This window comes from Manihot esculenta, chromosome 14 (assembly GCF_001659605.2).
Source record: "Manihot esculenta cultivar AM560-2 chromosome 14, M.esculenta_v8, whole genome shotgun sequence".
NCBI lineage: Eukaryota > Viridiplantae > Streptophyta > Magnoliopsida > Malpighiales > Euphorbiaceae > Manihot > Manihot esculenta.
In genome coordinates, this window is record NC_035174.2 from 10,807,576 (window position 1) to 10,815,216 (window position 7,641).

Genomic DNA, 7,641 nt, shown 5'->3' on the forward strand with positions numbered 1-7,641 from the left:
GACGCATCACAAAACACTGTGAAGTCTTCATTACTAGTTAACAGAGCTAATACTGGTGCCGACGTCAACCTCTTCTTCAGCTCTTCAAAGCTCTCTTTACACTGGTCAGTCCACACAAACCTCTGGTTCTTCTTAGTCAATCTGGTCATAGGAGCTGTAATCTTAGAGAAGTCCTGAACGAACCTCCTGTAGTAACCTGCCAAACCCAAGAAGCTCTTGATCTCTGTCACTGTAGTGGGTCTAGGCCAGTTAGCTACAGCTTCCACCTTCTTGGGGTCCACTTCGATTCCATTTTGCCCCAAGAATGAAATGCTCCTCAACTAGAACTCACACTTGGAGAACTTTGCATACAAGCTGTGTTCTCTCAAGGTCTGCAAGACTAACCTCAGATGATGGGCATGCTCCTCTGCATTCCTGGAATACACTAAGATATCATCTATGAAGACAATAACAAAGTGATCCAGATACTGACTGAAAACTCTGTTCATGAGGTCCATGAATGCTGCAGGGGCATTGGTTAACCCGAACGGCATTACAAGGAACTCATAGTGCCCATATCTGGTCCTAAACGCTGTCTTTGGCATATCTTCTTCTCTTATTCTCAATTGATGGTACCCGGATCTCAGATCTATTTTGGAGAAACAATCTACTCCTGCTAGCTGGTTAAATAGATCGTCAATCCTTGGCAACGGGTACTTGTTCTTGGTAGTGACTTTGTTCAACTGCCTGTAGTCGATACAAAGTCTAAGGGATCCATCCTTCTTTTTCACAAACAAAACTGGTACACCCCAAGGTGAGGTACTCGGTCGGATGAAGCCCTTATCTACCAGCTCTTGCAATTGTTCTTTCAATTCTTTCAACTCAGCTGGTGCCATCCTGTAGGGAGGGATAGAGATTGGTTTGGTTCCGGGCATTAACTCTATTTCAAACTATATCTCCCTAGCAGGTGGTAAACCTGGCAGCTCGTCTGGGAAGACATCTAAAAACTCTTTGACCACGGGCATTGAGGCGGGCTCTCTAACATGACTATCCAGCTCTCTCACATGAGCTAGAAAACCCTGACAACCCCTCCTGAGCAACCTACGAGCCTGTAGGGCTGATATCAAACCTCTAGGTGTACCCCTCCTGTCTCCTCTGAAGACAACCTCTGACCCATCCTGACCTCTGAACCTGACTACCTTGTCTCTACAATCCAATGTAGCACCATGGGTAGATAGCCAATCCATCCCTAGAATGACGTCAAAATCTGTCAAATCTAGAACCACAAGGTCGGCTGAAAGGCATCTCCCTTCAATAAAAACTGGACTACACTGGCAGACTGACTCTGCCACTGACGGGTCACACTTGGGTCCACTGACCCATAGGGGACACTTTAACCTAGAGACCATCAAACCCAACCTCTCAACGGCTCTCGGAGCAATAAAAGAATGAGATGCACCAGGGTCCATTAAGGCATAAACATCTGAACAACTAATGATGAGATTACCTGACACCACAGTGTTTGAAGCATTTGCCTCCTACTGTGTCATGGTGAAGATCCGTGCTGGAGCTGATGGACCTTCACCCCTGAAACCCGCTGAAGAAGAGGCTGCCCCTCTCCCTCTGCCTCTGCCACTGGCCTGAGTCGCGGCTGGAGCTACTGGCTAAGCCACACTACCAGAAGCTGTCTGCTGGGGCTGTGCCACTAAGCTGCTCTAGGACACTCTTGTGCCATGTGTCCCTCCTGCCCACATCTGAAGCAGGTTGTCGACCCAAACCGACATACTCCCTTGTGCGGCTTCCCACACTTCATACAAACTGCATTGTTTGCACCTGAGCTCGAGCCACCTCCTAATCCCAGACCTGACTTTATCTTGTTCCAGAACTTGTTCTTCTTGGACTTAGCTTTACCCCACTTTTTAGCGCCTGAAGCTGCTGCACTCAGAGAAGAAGGGTCTAACCTTCCCCCACCTGGGGTCTTGGAACCAGAAGGTTGTGCCACTGACTGCTTAACTGCCCCCTGAATGATGGCACTAGCCTCCATTTTCCGGCCATATCTACTATGGCGTGGAAGCTCTCCCTTTCTGCTGATTGGATCAAGGAGGAATACCTGGAATGAAGCTTCATTATATACCTCCTTGCCTTCTTTTGATCTGTATCAAAAGTTTGCCCTGCAAACGGTAACAGCTCCAAGAACCTATCTGTGAACTCTTCTACACTCATTTCCTCCGTCTGTCTTAACTGCTCAAACTCGATCATCTTTAACTCCCTTGAACTATCAGGGAAAGCCCATCCAGCAAACTCATTAGCAAAATCCTCCTATGATAGACTATCCAACCTCGGGTTCACATAGTTTTTAAACCACTCTCGGGCCTTCTTGCACTTCAGTGTGAACCCAGCCATCTGAATGGCTCTACTATCATCAGCTCCTAACTCATTTGTAATCATTTTGACTGTCCTGAGGTACTCAAACGGGTCATCACCTATTTCATACTTAGGAGCATCCAACTTCAAGTAGTCAGTCATCTTGACCTTGCTCCCTCCAGATGAGCTAGGTTTAGGTACTTGGGTTTCTAGGACCATAGGTTCTGCTGATGGTGGAGGAGGTCAACATCCCCTGGGTTAGGGTTTGCTGTACCTGGGTAGAAAGATGGGGGTGGGTACATAGGGTACTGTGGGTATGGTGGGTAGAAAGGCGGGTATGGCATGTGAGAGTGATAAGGGTTAAAATTGGGGTAATCCGATGTACCTCCCATCGAATACCCGGGATTCTGAGAAAAGGGTGGGTATTGGGGTGGCTGAACAAACCCCGAGGCCTGAGTGCCTCCTTGAGACTCTCCCATGCCCTCTTCAGATATGCTCACACCAAGACTGTCATCCCTCCGCTGATCCACATCATATCATCCCCCACAGCTTCTGACACTCCACCTTGAACTGTTCCTCTTCTGCTCACATCAAAAGACCTTCTAGGGTCCCTCGACGTTCTCTCTCTATTAGACCTGCAGGACATTGCCCTAGGCAATGCAGGAGGATGGGCATCCGTGCCCTCGTCCTAAGGTGGTACTCCAGTCAATCGTGCAGATCGACGAGTTCCTCTCATCTTGCTTACTGAAAAATAGCACACATCACATAAAACATTAGCATCAGATGGTTCATGTGGAAACACATGAACCTGCATCACATACATCACATATCATCAATGCACATGCATAAAATCATGGCATTTCACATCATCATTCAAGACAGGACTCTACATCCTATCCTAGTGGACATGATTTTCCTATTGTGCTTGCCCTTCTATAACCTCTATGAGTCCGACACACTATAGGTCCGACCATATGAACCTAGGGCTCTGATACCAATCTGTAATGACCCGGAAATCGGACCGCTATCGGCGCTAGGATCCAGATCGACTTAAGGTCGCCGAGACCCATAGCAAGCCTAACATACATCCTGTATACCTGTTTAATCCCATACATGATCAATCATTTACATAAAAATTTTAAACTTTTTCTTTCATTCACTAAGCTTAACCTGTGCATGCACAACTCATAACCATAAAATACATGAAAACATTTTATAAAAATATGTTTTTACCCTTCTAGAGGTTTTCGACATCCGAGATTCCACCGGACGGTAGGAATTCCGATACCGGAGTCTAGCCGGGTATTACACTTGAGGCCCAGCATCGTCGTTCCCCAACTCGGGTTTTACCTCAGAAGGCCCAGCTGCAGTGCGAGAAGCTCTTTTGGGTAGAGGTCTGTCATCTTCCCCATAAAGTACCTCCTCTCCATCAGAGTCCTCTTCAGCACCTTGGAGTTTGGCCAAAGGAGTGGAGGGATTGTATCTAGCTGTCCTCAGACCTCTATTATACCCAAAGACGAACATGCGGAAGCCCTTATTCCATATGGCAGTTTTCATTTCATCAGAGCCTTGGAACTCCTCAAGTCGCTTCTCACAGGCCTCGGCTATCTTGGCTTTAAGTTCAGAAGAACTCTTGTAATTCTGGAGGCAAGCTTCACAGGCCTGCTCGATCTCTTTTTTCAGCTCGGGAGACTCCTTATACTCCCTTAGACACTTCTCGACCTCTAGCTGGACCCTGTCCTCAGCCAATTTGACATTTTCAAGCAGAGCTGAGCACCTCGTCTCCAGGGATTTGACTTATTGGCAGAGTTGTTGATTCTGAAGTTTGGACTCCTCTGCCGCCAAAGTCAAGCCCTTAACACTATCAGCTTGCTTGCTCAGCTCCTACTTCAGGACCACAACCCGAGCTACGACTTCACTCTTTTGAGCCAGCACGGCATCGAATTTTACCTTCAACTGCTCATGCTGGCGCTGGACCTCCTCCTTTTGGCTCACAGCCTCATCCCTCTCACGCAGAGCATCCACTGCGGAGGACAGCTGCTTCAGAACTTCTTCACAATGGACCTCTGCTGCAGCTGCCCTCTCGTCAGACTCTCTAAGAACCCTCCGGGCATGAGATAACTCTGCCTCTAGGGACTTGGCATGCTCATGGGCTGCGGCCAGATTACCTTGGGCGTCACTGGTGGCAGACAGATTTTCCTCTAAACGGGCCTCCTCAACCCGGCGATCCACAGACTCCCGGAGAGAGTGGTCACGAGCGTCCACCTCCATGAAGAGGCCCATCACCTAGCGCAAAAAGAAAAAGTTGTCATAACAAAGAAACAAAGAAAATTAGAATACGAGCAGAAACCAGAACGAACGACTTACCATCAGGAGCATCTCCCTGATCGTATCTCCCAGCTCCCCCCGAGGTCGAGACCGGAACGCTGCCTGCTCCTTGGTAGAACTAGCTAGAAGACCAGTGAGAGCAAGCAAGCGTGGGTCTGAAGCCTTTGTGATGCCACCAAACATTCGCTCCTTGATAATTTCAGCGATAATACTTGCGGGAGACTGGTGGGCGATGTCCTCTGCGTTCAAAATGTCGTTGTCAGGAGCAGGCAACAAGGGTATCATAGGAACATCCTTCTTCTTCTCAAGAGGAGGGAGAGCTGGAGCTGATCCCTTGGAAGCCCTGGATTTCTTCTGAGCAGGAGCTGGGACCGGCACTTCGGAGAGGGCAGGACGCTTGTCCCCAGCCTTCTCTGTGACACCTCCATCACTAGCAAGGCCGGATCCAACCTCATCAGGAGCAGGGACATCTCCGGTAGGGGCCTCCTGAACATCTTCGTCTACAAGAATAACCTCTTTCCTTTTTCCTGGAGCTTCCTTTTCAATAATGGAGACCTCAAGTCCCACAGCAGAAGCATCCATAGGAGGAAGGATAGGGTCCGTCCTCGCCAGCCCGATTTCCTCAGCCACTTCAGAAATAACTCCTGGAGCCTCTTTCGTCCTCTCAGTAGAAGAGCGTCGAGGCCCGAGGGCTTGAGAAGACTAGTGAGCCGAGCTCGATCTGCTGCGGCTAGAGGGCCGAGACGACTTGCTACGTTGGGAACTCGGTCTGGGAGCCTGAGAAGATGCTGGGGGAGGAGGAGGTCGAGTAACCGTCTTGGAAGAAATGGCCTCGGCTACTTTTTGAGTAGCCTCCTTCACAGATTGCCCAGCCAAGAGAGCATCCAGAGCAGCGTCCATGCTCTCCTGGGACAGTATAAGGTTCTTCGGGGGCTTGATCTGGTCCATCTTCACGTCGGAAGCTGCAAAAGTCCAAAATCAATACAAAGTAAGATAACAAGCCACACAGATTACAAAGGCAAAATGACATAGCTAAGTCGAGTAAAGTACCCGCGTCTCTAATATCACGAAGATTAGACACAAACATACACTTCTCGACATCATACTTCTTTTCAACAGAAGTTAGTCGAATATACCCGACCTGCTCTGTAAGGCTCAGCTGGGGCAGGTCATTGCAGTTCAGTGAAACATCCTCCCAGGAGAGTTCTAGGTCCCAGATGAGCCCGGACTCCTTCTTGAGCTCCACTACTGCAAAGCCCTCCATCTAGCCCTTTATTGAGTCTTTATGACCCGAAAAGATTGAAAGCCCCTCGAGGGGAAAAATAATAAAAACCCTGGTTTGCTCTGACTAATCGGAAGAAAGAAACAAACAAATGCACCGTGGGTGTGAACCCCCAGCTCAGACATACAGATTCAAAGGAGGACATAAACAGAATGAAATTGGGAACTAGCATCCGAGGAGTTATCCTGAAGTACCGGAAGACCTCGGTAAAGAAAGGAGAAAAGGGGAAGGTTAGGCCAAACTCCCTCTATTTAGCGAAAAAGACCAGGCTAAGATCCTTTTGGGGATCAATTACGTCGGAGGGAGGAGGATCAGGAAGAACGATCCTCTCGTTCGGGTAGGGGGCCCGAATACAAAAGAGAGGGGTATCTAAATACTCCCTAGAAAAGAAATTTTTTAGAACAGACGGAGTGACATTAGACTCTACTCTAAGAACGTCGGGAAGTTTTGGGCTATCCATGGAAGGACAAAGAGGAGAGCGTACCTTGAAAGTGGCTGGGGCAGAAGGACGATATAGGCAAACCGCAGAAGATAAAAGAGAGCAAAGGTTTCGAGAAGACAGAGAGAATTTGAAATTGGAAACAGTGATGAGACGAAGAGATGTTCTGAGTAGACTTGTCCTTTAAGCTGCACGGTCATTATTACTCTAGGTATTTACCCCCTCATCAGCCGGACAATAACTGATGAGAGGGTAAAGGGGCAATTGATGACCGCTGGGTTTCTTCACCCCGGTCTAAGGCCATGCCCATTAGGGCAGCCCATAATCTGAAGGCTTCTAAGCCTCCTCCAAGAACCAGGTCCAGCTCACTCAGCTCAAAGACCGGGCTCCAGTCAGTTTCTTCAATCAGGCCGGCCCAGCTCTTCCGACCCAATGAACAGATTCCCTTTGGGCCTAGTCTTAACCTTATCTTCCGGCCCAGCTCGGAACCAGAAAGGAATTCAGCCCATTCGCCTTGTGGGACCATCCGCATGCGTGCCCGGGGAGAATCAGGAGCCGTTACGCATGGGGCAGCAATCTGATTTCTTCGTACGTCCATATCAACGTGACAGGGACAGGTGGCCCAATGACATACATTCTGTTACACGTCAAAAGAAAACATATAAAAGGAGAAATACTCTCCTCTAGGTCTAAGCTTTTTTCAGTTTTACAGAACCCTTGTAAAACCCTATTTTCTGGATCTCAGACCATCATTTATATTTGTTTAACTTTATTAATTTATAAAAATTTGAAACATACCTATTTTAATTCAGTTAAATTATTTTAAGGTAATTCATTTAGCAAAGAGAACACAAAAGAGAGAAAAAAAAAAACAATGAGCGAGTTTGGTTGTGCAAGGTGGATCTCCTCTACCTCATTGCATCCTTTCGGATGATAACAAAAACCTTTTGGTGTGGTTTTGTTTAGTTTGTTTGGTTTTGAGTATTCACAGAAGTAATTTGTTGGTTTTGTCCTTTGGAATTTCATGGTTTGGTGACAATGTTCTATTTTATTTTGCACAAGTATTTCTTTATTTTTCTTTGCTCACTTGAGGTTAGAGGCAATAAAAAATGATGGAGAATTTGATGTTGAAGTGCAAGATGCTTTCTTAAGCATGCTTCATGACTATAATAGACTGAAAATGCTATGACTTTTTTTTATTTTGTTTTTTATTTCAATTGATGGTGATAGAACCGTTGGAATCTATAAA